Genomic DNA, 12,476 nt, shown 5'->3' with positions numbered 1-12,476 from the left:
GTGAACTGCGGGTAACAACAGCCACCATCATTGTAAGGAAAAAAGAATAATGAGATAATAGCAGTTTAAATTACTAAGCAACAGTCTCTCTGACAATGAACTTAGTAACGCTCTGCCATCTACTTAATCACACTAATGAGACAGAACGACTCCACTTAGATACAAATTATTCTGCATTTCATTTAAATAGAGGTCAGAGAGCTAAAAGCCACACAAGCCACCACACTTCTGCTGCACAACACACCCAGCAACAGGCATCCTTTTTTTCTGGAGGGGACCCAGCCTTTCTGGCTCTGAGCTGCCAAGGCAGGGCTGCGTAGGGCATCTTGCTCAAGCCTCCCACTTCTGCTTCCCAACTGCCTGCCTGTGTGGGCCTCGGGCTTCTCTGGCTCAGGAATAGCTCCTTGGTTTGGAGAGGTGAGCACTGGTTCACCAAAGAGGTTTAGAGGGCAAGAGATCTCTGGTTTCTAATTGTTCTAAAGTAAAAGCATGGCTAGAGTCTTGTGTAAGAGACAATTATACCCCTTGGTTCTCACTGCATTAAATATGCCTCTTGTTCATCAGAGTGACAGTCAAAGCCAAGCAGGCCTGCTTGGTGAGAGTGTTCTCATTTATCTGGCTGGTGCCATCGTGATTAGCTTAATATAAAAATCTGGTTTTGTGTGTGTCTCTCACCATTTAAACCTGATGACTTCCCTTAGATATTTATATTTTTTTTCCAAATCTATGCTTCTTTGGGCTGAAGCTGGTCTTGAGAGGGCAGGTCTGTAATTTACTGAAGAAATCTGACTGGCAGTTATGACTGGAGGGTATTGACACATGCTACTAGCTTTAATCTGTGTTTGCAAGTCCAGAGCTAGCCCAGGCTCACATCTGATTTATGTTCCCTTGCCACAGGGAGAGGGGATCTGAGGTGACCGTGGGACCCTTCCCCAGTGGGTGGCTCATGAGCCCTCCAGAGGCTGGAACACTCCCCCACGCTCACATCAGCAGCAGCAATAGGTTTCCTCAAGCCTCGCTCCTCGCTGCACTTCTTTGCGTTCCTCTTAATTAGCGGGGGAGTAATTCCAGGCTATTCGAGTTACTTGGCATCTCCTACCTCCTCCACGATCAGCTTCCCTGATACAGTTCATGCCTGTAATAAGATGTCAGCATTCAGTTTAGCTTGGCAAGCCTTTCATTCCCACACTGCCCTTGCCTGCACACGTCCTAGAGTCACTTCCTAAACTTCCAGCCCCCCATCCCATCAGGTCCAGGATGAGCATCCAGCTAGCTGTGCTCCTAGACACACGAGGAGGGCTGATCCTTTGGCTGCATGACAGTCCAGGTGACCCCACAGCGCTTCCTGAGCATTTTCCCCTGGCGTGCAATGGCGTGAGGCCAACATAAGGAGCTTTAGCTGCAGGAGTCACTGCAATAACAATGCAACTCAGCCCTCCTCCTCATCCCCGGGACAAAGGAGATGCATTTAAGCCTGTGAGGATCTGCTCATGCAGGCAGTTTCTCCCACTGCCTAAAGCATTCACAAAACAAACAGGCAACAAATGTTCCACCTTCCTCTCCTTGTGTACACTGTGTAAATATACACATATGTACAATTAAGTGCCAGACAGTTTAAAAGAACAAGCACTTCCTGTTATTTACTGAACTGGTACAGTACAGGAAGCAGCGGAGTAAGCTTCTCCCTCTTGGGTTGTCACATTCACAATCCAGAGGACACACCTTCAAGCATAAAGTTAATGCATTTTTAGTTTTTCATCTCTCTTGCTAAGGATTTAAGAGTTGAACCTTTTACAAGGAGCACTGGATTGGTGTAAAATTCCCAAATTCAATATTATTCTTACCATGTGAGGGTTGCAAAATTTCATTTATATGAAAACAAAGACCCTGAATCAAATAATTATAAACCTCCCAAAATTCAACCACTTCTTACCAACCCAGTTTCAACCCCTTACAATGTTCTAACTGCATATTCCTCACCAACAATCTTAATCCATGCTTTGTCTGCATGGTGTGGTCAGTGCTATTTTATGTGCCTGTGGTAGCTGAAATTAATGCACATGGTTCTAGTTATTATTTACTTGCAAAACATTTCATCAGAGGATGTGTCTGATTCAGGATTGAAAAAGCCAGGCCACTAAAGGAGGACAGTGCTTAATGAAGTAGCAGGGAAACATCATGCTTTAAAGGTGTCTTGCACGGAAATAGATTCCATGCTCAGTCCTCAGTCCTCCCAAGGTCAAAAATAGTAATTATGAGAATGGAGCTAGGAGAAGAAGGATAGGAGTGGGTTGGGTTTTTGGCATGGGGCAGCAGCAAAGCCAGCAAAGCCCCAGCAGTTCAGTCATCCTCTGGGCAACCCCGTCCTTTGCCAGGCACTTTCTGTTACTCCTGAGCAGTTACATGTTGATGGATGGGTCACATAAGAAAAACACAACTGGACTTTGTTTACTGGCACAGAGCACAGCTCTGCAATTTCTCAAGAGCTACAGGGATGGAGAGCTGACAGCAGCTGTTCCACCAGGCAGGGTGTGAGGGATTGCAGGCGAAGGAACAGTGCTTTCCTGAAAAAGCAAAGGGTTTTCTTCACCCCAAGTTCCTTTCAGCTGATCTAAACAGACCCAGGAACCACAGGCCAAAACCGTCTGTAATTTATGGTTTAAGGTTTAATTTGTTGGCTGTGCTTCAGGCAAGCAGGGAGCACCTGTGAGCCACCTGTGTTGGTAATGGGGCCAGCAGCAGTGCCCTGCTGGCAGGGGACTGAGTGTCACAGCCCAAGTGCCTGTGCTTGCTGGCTTTCTGCAGGAGTCTGAACTGGCTGTTTGTGCCCACGTCCTGCTGCAGCCTGCTCTGCTGCCTGGGGAAGAGGAAAGAGTGCAATCAGAAAAGAGGGCAGCAACAGAGAGCTGCCTCTGAGCCAGCAACACATGCAAACCACTACCTGGCCTGACACAGGAGATGTTCAGCCTCTTCTGAGAACAAGGACCCTTGACAGATCCACTCCTGTGGATTTCAGATGAGATCCCCAGCCTCAGAAAGCTTGTCTTGCCCATCTGCTGTACATCACTCTGGAAACAGTGTCCATGGGCTGCCAACAGAGATCTGTCTTGGTCTCCTGACAACAAAATGCCAGTTACAGCTGTGCCCCTTCACTGCCCTCCCTTCACCAGTCCTGCCTGCCCAGTCTGTAACTCTCCAGTGGGACTCCTACCTAGTGATCTGCTGTCACGGCAGAATTCATGTGCTATTGTAGGATAAAACAACTTGCCAAAAAACACATGAAAAGAACAATACAGAGATAGCAAGTTCCCAAAGGTTAGGAGAGGGCAGAGGGTTTTTTCCATACAATCTTTTCTAAGTTTTCCTGCTGGGCAAGGCAAAGCTTTTAAATGCACAGACAGGACCCCAGCTCCTGGTGGGCACTGGTAACACTGGAGGTGCACAGCCACGGCCTCCCTGGCACAGTGACATCACCCACACATGGTCTTCCAGCACTATTGGGAGGCTGTACTGGGAATCTGTCAGGATGGGGGGCTGTGTTTGGGGCAGCAGACTGCAGCCAGAATGAAAACCCAAATACACAAAGGTTTGGCTCAGCTCCTTACTCCTGCCTCCCGTGTCAGTGCTGTGGTGCTCCGTGGGTGACCATCTCAGCTGAACACAGAAAGAACTGGCAGTTTCAGTTTCTTCTTGTGCTTGTAGGCTGCAGTGGCCCTGTCCCCCAGTGCCTGATCTCCTGCAGCTTCACTGGCTGATTCTTCTTCTTCTGAGCCTCCCTTAGGCACTCCTTGGTGAATAAGTCCCTCTGCTCCTTTCTCCATCCCACAGGGCCAGGCAGTGGTGCAAGGCTGTTTGAGCAGGCCAGACTAATTGTCTCCATTTGTATTATTATTTGTGGAATACTAATGTTTATAATGGGTGTGCTTAAGGCCAGATCCCTGTGTCTGGGATTGCACTTTCTGCTCCAGCCTTTGGCCAGAGACCTCAATCTTGGTTGGGGCACCCAGACCTCGCCCTGCAGCACTGCTCCCTGCCCTCTATAGAGTCACAATTTCATGATTTTGCCTTCAGCAAAACAGGCCCACCTCCCCAGCATGCACAGCAGCATGACTAAGAGCTGAAACTCCTCCAGTGAACATTTTGGGAACTTCCCAAGCTGGGTGATACTGGGCTTTGGCTGGTGTCCCGCAGACACACGCCCCACCACACCACACCTGCCCACCTGGTACTGCCAAAATGTCACCAGCACTGCTCAGTGCAGCACAGCAGTGCAGGCTATTTAGGGCAGGGCTAAGTTAGTTCAGATATAAACATCAATCAAGATAAGTTTGTCCTTAAGCTGCTTTAAACCTGCCACCCCTGGCCTTTGAATGCCATTTTCACTTCTGCAGCCACTTTGCACAGCCTGGTTTTGCCCAGACATAAACTACAAATCCTGCTCCCACTTTTGTGGGATCAGAGCTGGTCTCAGCAGACCTTTTGGGAGGTGTCTGCAGGCAAGAGAAGGTCAAAAGCTTTGTCTCAGCAGCTGCAGACATCCCTCATTGAGTCCCTCAGGTGAAGGACGGGTTAAAACTTCTCATCCCCATTCAACAGACTTAATGCTTGCAAGATTTTGCACCAGTAAGTCAAATGAGAGAAATAAAAGCTGGTAGAAATAGCAATTGAGAGGGGACTGTCTGTATTTCACACGTCACAGGGCACCTTTCGTGCAGGAAGGAAGGTGCTTCTGACCTCACTCACCACAATCTATCTTGCTGCAGATGGGCCAGGTGTTGTCTGCAGTACCTCCTTCCTCACAGAAATCAAGTGTGGCTCCAGCTTGTGACAGCACAGACTCATCAGCAGCTCTGTCCCCGCCCACCAAGTCCACAGAACCAAATAACCACAGGCTCATGTGCAGACACTCTGGCACTAATGCCCCACTGCAGGAACCAAAGCCTCTCTCCTCTTCCCATCCACCTTTCAGTGTGCCCCAGAGGCACTCCCCACATTGCTCTCACATTTTATCTCCTGTGGAGGAGCTTGGATGTGGGTTTCCTCCTGTTCCTTCCCCTTGCCTGCTCTTCCAGTTGGTTTCCCCCTGAGCAGTCATGCATGTTACTGCAGCCATCAAGGAGGAAATTATGCTGTTGAAGTCAGAACATCAACATGTCCCTTTGAACTTTGCAGATAACCATTTTCATCCCACCTTGAAGGGGAAAGCTCTGCCAGGATGTCCTAAACAAGGAGGTCTAGCTCATATAAAAAAACCACAACTAAATCTCTTTAGTCATGGAAGACCACAATCCTTCCCTTCAATGGATTTTCTCCCCCTGAAGAGGTGATGGTGCCAAAGGCAGAGCCCGCAGTACTGCAGGGCAGGCTGGCAGTGCCTGTGAGCTCCGGGGCTATGAGTCCCCCTGGGGCCATGGCCATGGAGGGAAGCTCAGCCTCATGTGATGGGCACCATGGAAGAATGGGCTGAACTACTGCAGGTCCCACAGTTAGTTCATGGGGGCTTCCCAAGCAGATTGCTTCACTCACTTCACTAGCAGACCAGTCCCAAAAAATCCTGTAATGTGTGTGTCCATGGCTGTGCCTCACAGCTTCCCGTCCCTTGCTGAAGACTCTCAGTCCTTCCCTACCACCCAGCTATGGTTTTCTCCACCAGCTTTCCCCACCAGCTCTCCATGGATAAGAATGCAAGCCAGAAGACCCACATGAGAGTTGGGAAGGATGGGGACGAGCAGAGCTGTTTCCCAGCTGAGATGAACAAGCTCCATCAGGTCTGCAGGACCCAGGGAGCTGGCAGCAGCAAGTGCTCCTGGCCCATGGCCCCTGCTGCAGCAGCACTCCAGGCAATGCCAAGTGGATAGACTGAATCAGCACTGATTGGGAACGTAATTTCTCGTGAATTCAGTCCTCCCATCTATCCCTTCCCTGCAGTTTCTCATGCTGTTTCAGGAACTCTTCCTCAGGCTATTTTTAGTACCTGGTTACATCACTGCCAGCATCTGCTGCTTTGAAACAGGCAGTGGCTGCAAACATCCAGGCATCAGCAACAGCGAGCTGTAAGGTTGTAAGGATGGGAGCTTTATCACTCGGGCAGCAGACTGAGAGACTGCAGACTGCACCAGCCAGCTGCTGGATGGAGCCTCTCCATCGTGTCCAGCAGGGAGGAGGAGCAGCCTGCCCCCTGCCACAAGAGCCCCTGCTTCCCTCAGGACCAGGGGATGCTTTCTGACAGCACTGCCATTGCCTAGCTCTGCAACACCAAGCAAGTTAATTAATCCTCTGTGCTTCTCCTCTTTCCAAAGACAGCGTTTATGTTGACCTACTTCTTACAGAGAAACTTGCAAAGGGTTTCAATGCCCATGATGAGCAAGTGGCACCAAAAGCACTAATTATGCCAGCTGTTCACAGAACCCAGACCACTGCTGAGCCAAAACAAGAACATCATGGCGCTGGAGCAAGTAAAAGAGAGAGCTGCTATGACAGGGAAGTCGTGATTTCCAGCCTGGCAGCTGGCTCATGCTTTTGGGCAAGAGCAGTTCACGTGCTGACCGGCCACGTGGAAGGGTGCCTCAGCTTGTAAGGTGGCACAAGCAGCCACGTGGCATAGAGGAAGCTTCAGCTGGCACCTCTTTGCAAAGAGGACATGGAGGTCCCTGCAGCCCCTGCGTGGACAGCTGTGGGCAGCTTGCCCAGGGCAAGCGATACAGGCCTGGGGCAGCAAGGAGGGGCAGGGGATCTCCATGAGCCCTTGGCATGCCAGAGCGGCTGCAAATGCTTGGCGTGCCTTCCCAGGCATGCTGACACTGTCACTGTGTGTACCAGCACCTCTGGGGCCCTGCAGGGGATGCCTGAGCCACAACGGGTTTTAACCTCTCTCCTCCCCATCTCAGAACTTCCCTGGTAGCCAGCTACAGAAATCTGTGCCAGAGCCATCAGCAGAAATTAGGAAATAAAGGGATTCAAGTTCTCAGCACCCTTAGCCAGGGACATCCCGTCCCTAAAATCCCTCTCTGCCCTCCTCCTGCATCCCAGCTGGCCAAAATCCCTTTCCCAGAAGCATCTGGCCAGAACAAGGGCTGGAGCTCTTAAGGAGGAAATTCTGAGTTAAATTCCTTCCTCCCGAGTCATTTGCAGAAGGGAACAGCATGTTCTCCCAGAACAGAGATGACAACTTGCTGGCCTCCTGCTGCTCTCCAGCTGCTGTCACCACGGGGCTAAGGCTCTCCCAGTGAGGCAGCAGGAGGGCTTGGCCAGTGGAGAAGGACTGGAGCAAACACCTCACCAGAAAAGCTCAACATCTCCCAAAGGGGAGAGGCTGTACAAAGTCATCAGAAAACTGCAAAGATCCTCTCCATTTCCCAGAGGAGTAATAGGAGATTACAGATTATTTGTGAGCCCAACATAAAGCAATTATCACAAATTCATAGAATAATAGACTATCCCTGAGGAAGGGACCCACAAGGATCATTGAGTCCAACTCCTGATCCTGCACAGGACAACTCCAGAGAGTCACACTATGTGCCTGAGAGCATTGGATTGGGAACTTTGTGATCTCTGGCAGCTGTGGTGCCCTTACCACTTTCCTGGGGAGCCTGTTCCAGTGCCCAATCACCCTCTGGGTGAAGAACCTTTTCCTAATATCCAACCTAAACCTCACCTGACACAGTTCCATGCCATTCCCTTGGGTTCTGTCACTGGTCATCACAGAGATCAGTGCCTGCCCCTCTGCCTCCCCTAGAGAGGAAGCTGTAGATCACAATGAAGCCCTCCAGTCTCCTCTTCAGTTATTACTGAGGGATCAATAATCAAACCCAAAATTAAGCAGAAGAACTGAAGCCTCATTCAGTGCAAAACCAAAGCTATATGAAGGCTTGAACCCCATCCCAATTCACAACAAGTTCCTCTGCAGGAATACTGAAACAGTTAAACAGCCCAAGGAAGCTGTGAGTTCTGAATTTACATTGAGCTGCTTCAAAAGCAAACACAGCATAAGGGCGTGCAGGCGAGCCAGCAGCTGTCACTGACCTCAAAATCAAAGATGCTGTGGGCTGATCCAAAGTAGGGCAGGCCTCATAAGCTGAGTGAGCGCAGCAGCCGTGCTGGAGATGGGAGGAATGTGAGCTGTGTCTGGCATGGAGCAAGGCAGCTGCCCCCCTTCCTAGGCCAATCTGTCAGATGGGTCATGGAGATGATGAAGTTTTCCGAAAAAAACATTCCTGATGATTTTCTCTGTCTCTCATCTCAGAGATGAGGCAAATGCTGCCCTGATCTGGGCAATCTGTGCATGGATTATTAAATCAAACTCTATCTGGGCCAAGGTTAATGAAAGAGCCTGCAAAATCCTCCTGGCTGCTGTGTTTTGGTTCCCTCATTGCAAGCAGCTTGGCTCTGTGCCATGGGGAGGCACAAGGCCTGTGGCGTGCACACGTGTGGGAGCCACGGGGAGCCAAAGGGGCTGACACTGGCTTTCCCATCCCTGGGAAGCTGACAAGAGGCTCACTTCAAGATTGCTTGTGAAGCCTGCGGCACACCTCTGCTGATAACTGGCAGGGATTGTTGTCACCTGTTATCACTGTCACCCCACAGGGACACGGTTAGTGTGGCTCTGTCAGGGCTGCAGCCCTCTTGGAGCAGCTCCAGTCCTATTTGCCCTATCCCCAAGCTTTTGGAGCACAGCTTGTGCCACCCTGCCATGACTGGTGCCACAGAAGCAATCCACAGCCAATCAACATCACAGACAGAGCATCTGTGTCCTGTGCAGGTACCCACACAGGAGAGTTTTCCTTAACCCCCTGCAGAGTCCCAAATCCTGCATCTCTACTGGGGCAGCTTCAAGGCAGCCTCGCTCTTGTGGGCTGCCCTGGGGAGGATGGGAAAACACACTCAGGCTTTTTTGCCCCTTATTTTAGGTGAACATAGAAGTTCTTCAAAGTGTGAATTTGTGGTTCTTCATTTTCCTGCCTTTCTTATCACTGAGGGCTTTGGAAAAGGCAAAGTGGGGACATCACAGCATGAGCTCACACATCTCTGCCCTGACAGACTCCCTATCACTGGAGCAGTTTCCAGCATCTCAGTTAAAACCAGTACTCTGTGACCATCAATGCAAAGCAAAACTAGGAACAATGGCACAGCAATCATAAGGGCAATAAGGTTTTCTGCTTCTACCAGCTTGAGGCTGCCCAGATCCTGCTTCCTAAATCTTCTGGGAAACCCAGGCTCTCCAGTCCTAGCCTCTTCCCCAGGGGTCTCACCAGGGTGCTTCCCTTCCAGTGCCACCACCTCAATAAATACTGGTTGTTCCCATCAAATTTCTCACACTGGCTGGTGACGCCAGCCCTGCTGGCAAACGATCAATTCCCTATTCACTGAGTCATGCAAACTCATCAAAAATCACCCCAGATCCATAGAGACAGGCTCCTCAAAGTGTCGTAGGAGGTTCAAGGCAGAGCTTCAGGGGCGGCCCATGACCTGGAGATGCAGCATAATTCATTCCTGTTATATCAGCCATCTGCCCTCATGCCTGGCAGACAGGTCCATGAGGAGCTACTGCAGTTGAGATAAGCAGAGCCCATTCCCCATCTCTTTTGTCTCTTAAAAATCCTCCCTTCAATAAGGCACAATTATCTGTTTACTTAAGAGCAAGGGTAATTAACCACCCAAATGGTGACCAAGGAATGCTAAAGTCACAATAGCCCCCATTATGGAACACATCCACTTAATGGAGACCATTGTTCTTCCTGGCCTTAAAAACCTGGCAGAACACCCCAGAACTTTCACCCACTGAGACTGGCATCAAAAACACACAGGGAACTGATATCCCTCAAGGACAGCACTGGGAAACAATGCTAGCTGGTCCACACTGTCCACGGCAAGACCAGAGCAGGGCAAAGCCACCAGCTAGCCAACATTTCTGTTCAACACAGGAATCAGTGCTCAAGGTTTCCCAACCCGGAAGATCACTGGGCTAATTTGAATGCTGTAAATATTTGACTTTCATCTGCAATTTAACCCTGCCTGCATCAGCTGAAAGTAATTTCTCAGTAAAAAGCTGACTTCACTGTGCCTCAGGCTGGGAGCTGCACCACCAGCCCCCAAACCCTGCAGACACTGCTACCAAGCAGATATCCTGGCACCATGGTGCTCACTCTCAAGGTCAGCTCAATCCATGCCATCATTTTCAATGTCCTTAACTTCCCAGGTGTGGATTTGTATGGAGTAAAAGGAGGCCAAATAATCTCTGCTGACTCTGCCATCCTATCAGAGCTGTGGGCTTTGCTCCTCCTGCTCCCCACCTCGCAGCCATGCTGAGGATATTTATGTCACTGGGCCACACTTGTGAGATGCTGGTGGTGTCATTGAGCTGCGTTTGGCGGGCACAGCAGCCACCTGTGTTTACCCACTCCTGTCTCGTGCTGGCACGTCCTGATTGCAGCTTTCGCTTTGAGCCGCCCAGCTATTTATATCAAACGCCTTTGAGCAATGTGCTGACGCTTCCTGGGAGTGTTGCTGTGCCAGGCCAGCCAGCCTGGCACCTCCTCATCAGAGATGGCTGCAGGGTGACTCAGTGTACCTACACAGCAAAAAAAGCTCCTGGGATGGTTTTCCTGCCATCCACGACACGCTTACAAGGCTCTGAAGCCACACTCAGGAAATATGCTGGATTCTGCTAATATGCAGCTGAAGCATGGGACACCAAGTGACTGCATTGGCTCTGTCCACCAGGACAGGGATCTGCCATGGTGCCCAGCTGCTCTCAGCTACTGTGGAGCAGCCTGAATGGTTCTGCTCTGCAATTCCAGGATAGTGGGGCCTGGCACACAGCAATGGGATTTTGGGGTCAGCCTTTGGAGGTCAGAAGAGATGAGTGAGCAACAGAAAGGGATGCTGTGATGAGATTTGGTCAGAGGCACCCTCAGAGCTATTATCATCAAAAATAAAAGGAGGAGACAGCCCCAGACAAGCTCACCCACCCACTCCCATTCCCAGAACCCTAACAAAACGTTACACAACCATGCCGGGAGGCTCTCTGCTGACGTCACACCTGGGCAAGAAATGGCAAGAGCTGGGCACTTGTAATCAGGAGCAAACCCTATTTATAGCACTATATAACAAGTTACATCTGAGAGAGAAGATGAAAGGCAAGATGAGTCAACAGGGTAAACAGGAATGAACTTTCCTGCTAGCGGGGCAGTCAGATCATGTAATGAGACATTACTGGGAGAGCTCTCCCCAGCAGCATTACTCCCAGTGGATAAAGGCTGACAGCCACATCCTGCTCAGGACACATCCAGCTCCCACAGAGGCAGCCCCTGATGCACCTCTGGAGAGAGAGACAGGAGCTGGGAAGACCCAGCTATTCAGTTATGGTTCTTTAGCTTCCTCCTGCTCATCAGCTCCTGACTTTCTCCTTTCTGGAGGTGGAGAGAAGGTGGGGGCTCCAGCATCCCCTGGCTAGCCCTGCCTTGTGCACCCATGCCATTTGCAACGTTCCTGTGGGGATTCTGTGTCCTCATGCAGCCATCAAGAGCTCACGCAAGGAGAGGGGACATCTCAGGAGGATCACATTTCAGGAGAGGGGATCTCTGCCCCTAATGCAGCATGACCAAGGTTAGCTCCAGAGAAAAGCAATCCTGAGCTTGGCTGGTGAACCAGCCACATGCTCCAGTGAAGCAAGGGTTAACCATTGGCAGGGGTCTCCTTGGGCACAGCCGTGGGGACCACCAGGTCCCCTCACCAGCTCAGCAAGCAGCCCCTGCCCAGCCTAGTCACTCACACTGCTAGAGTGATGCTATTTTTAGCCTCTTCACTCAGCCTTTCATTCTAAAGCCACCCATGAGAAACATTTCCATTTTATCATGAAAACAACTCTGCTGCAAAAATAAATTATGGTGACATCAAAGTGCTAAAATAAAATAAGAAAAAGAAAAGGCCTCCTTACCCCGGGGAGCAAGGAGAGCAGAGGGGTGGCTCTGCTTCTTCCCAGCAGGATGGACACAAAGCAATCCCCTGAAGTTCTTTCAGAACAAAATAACAGTGTAGCAGATGAGAAAAGCATGTTAAAATGAGAAGGAGAGCTGCAGGGTGAGTGGATACACTGGCAGCAATGCAATGAGCCTTCACAGGGCAGATGGATCTCCTCCATCCAGGCTAGGGTGGCTATGCATGGTTGCATCCCAGGGAAAAGTCTGGGTCCCCAAGAACTAATGAGCACCAGCCCTTGGCTCCTTGCACCTTTCCAGGTCATGAGGAAGATGCTCTAGTTAATGCCTGAGCTTTTGCTAACCTGTGGCATAGGGAATGCAATGTTTGCAATGTTTCTGGGTGCAAAAACAGCTGTAGGCCTGCTGGGATCAGGGAGGGGTTGCAGCCAGTGCTGCCATCCTGCTGCTGTGCCAGCTAACAGCATGTGCCACCTCCCTCATCTGGCAAAAATGGGACACCCTGAGCATGGGGTCACCCCAACCTCTGCACAGCCCCCC

This window comes from Agelaius phoeniceus, chromosome 11 (assembly GCF_051311805.1).
Source record: "Agelaius phoeniceus isolate bAgePho1 chromosome 11, bAgePho1.hap1, whole genome shotgun sequence".
In the NCBI taxonomy this organism is placed as follows: domain Eukaryota; kingdom Metazoa; phylum Chordata; class Aves; order Passeriformes; family Icteridae; genus Agelaius; species Agelaius phoeniceus.
The sequence above is the reverse complement of the archived record's forward strand: the minus strand, read 5'-3'. Positions refer to the sequence as shown.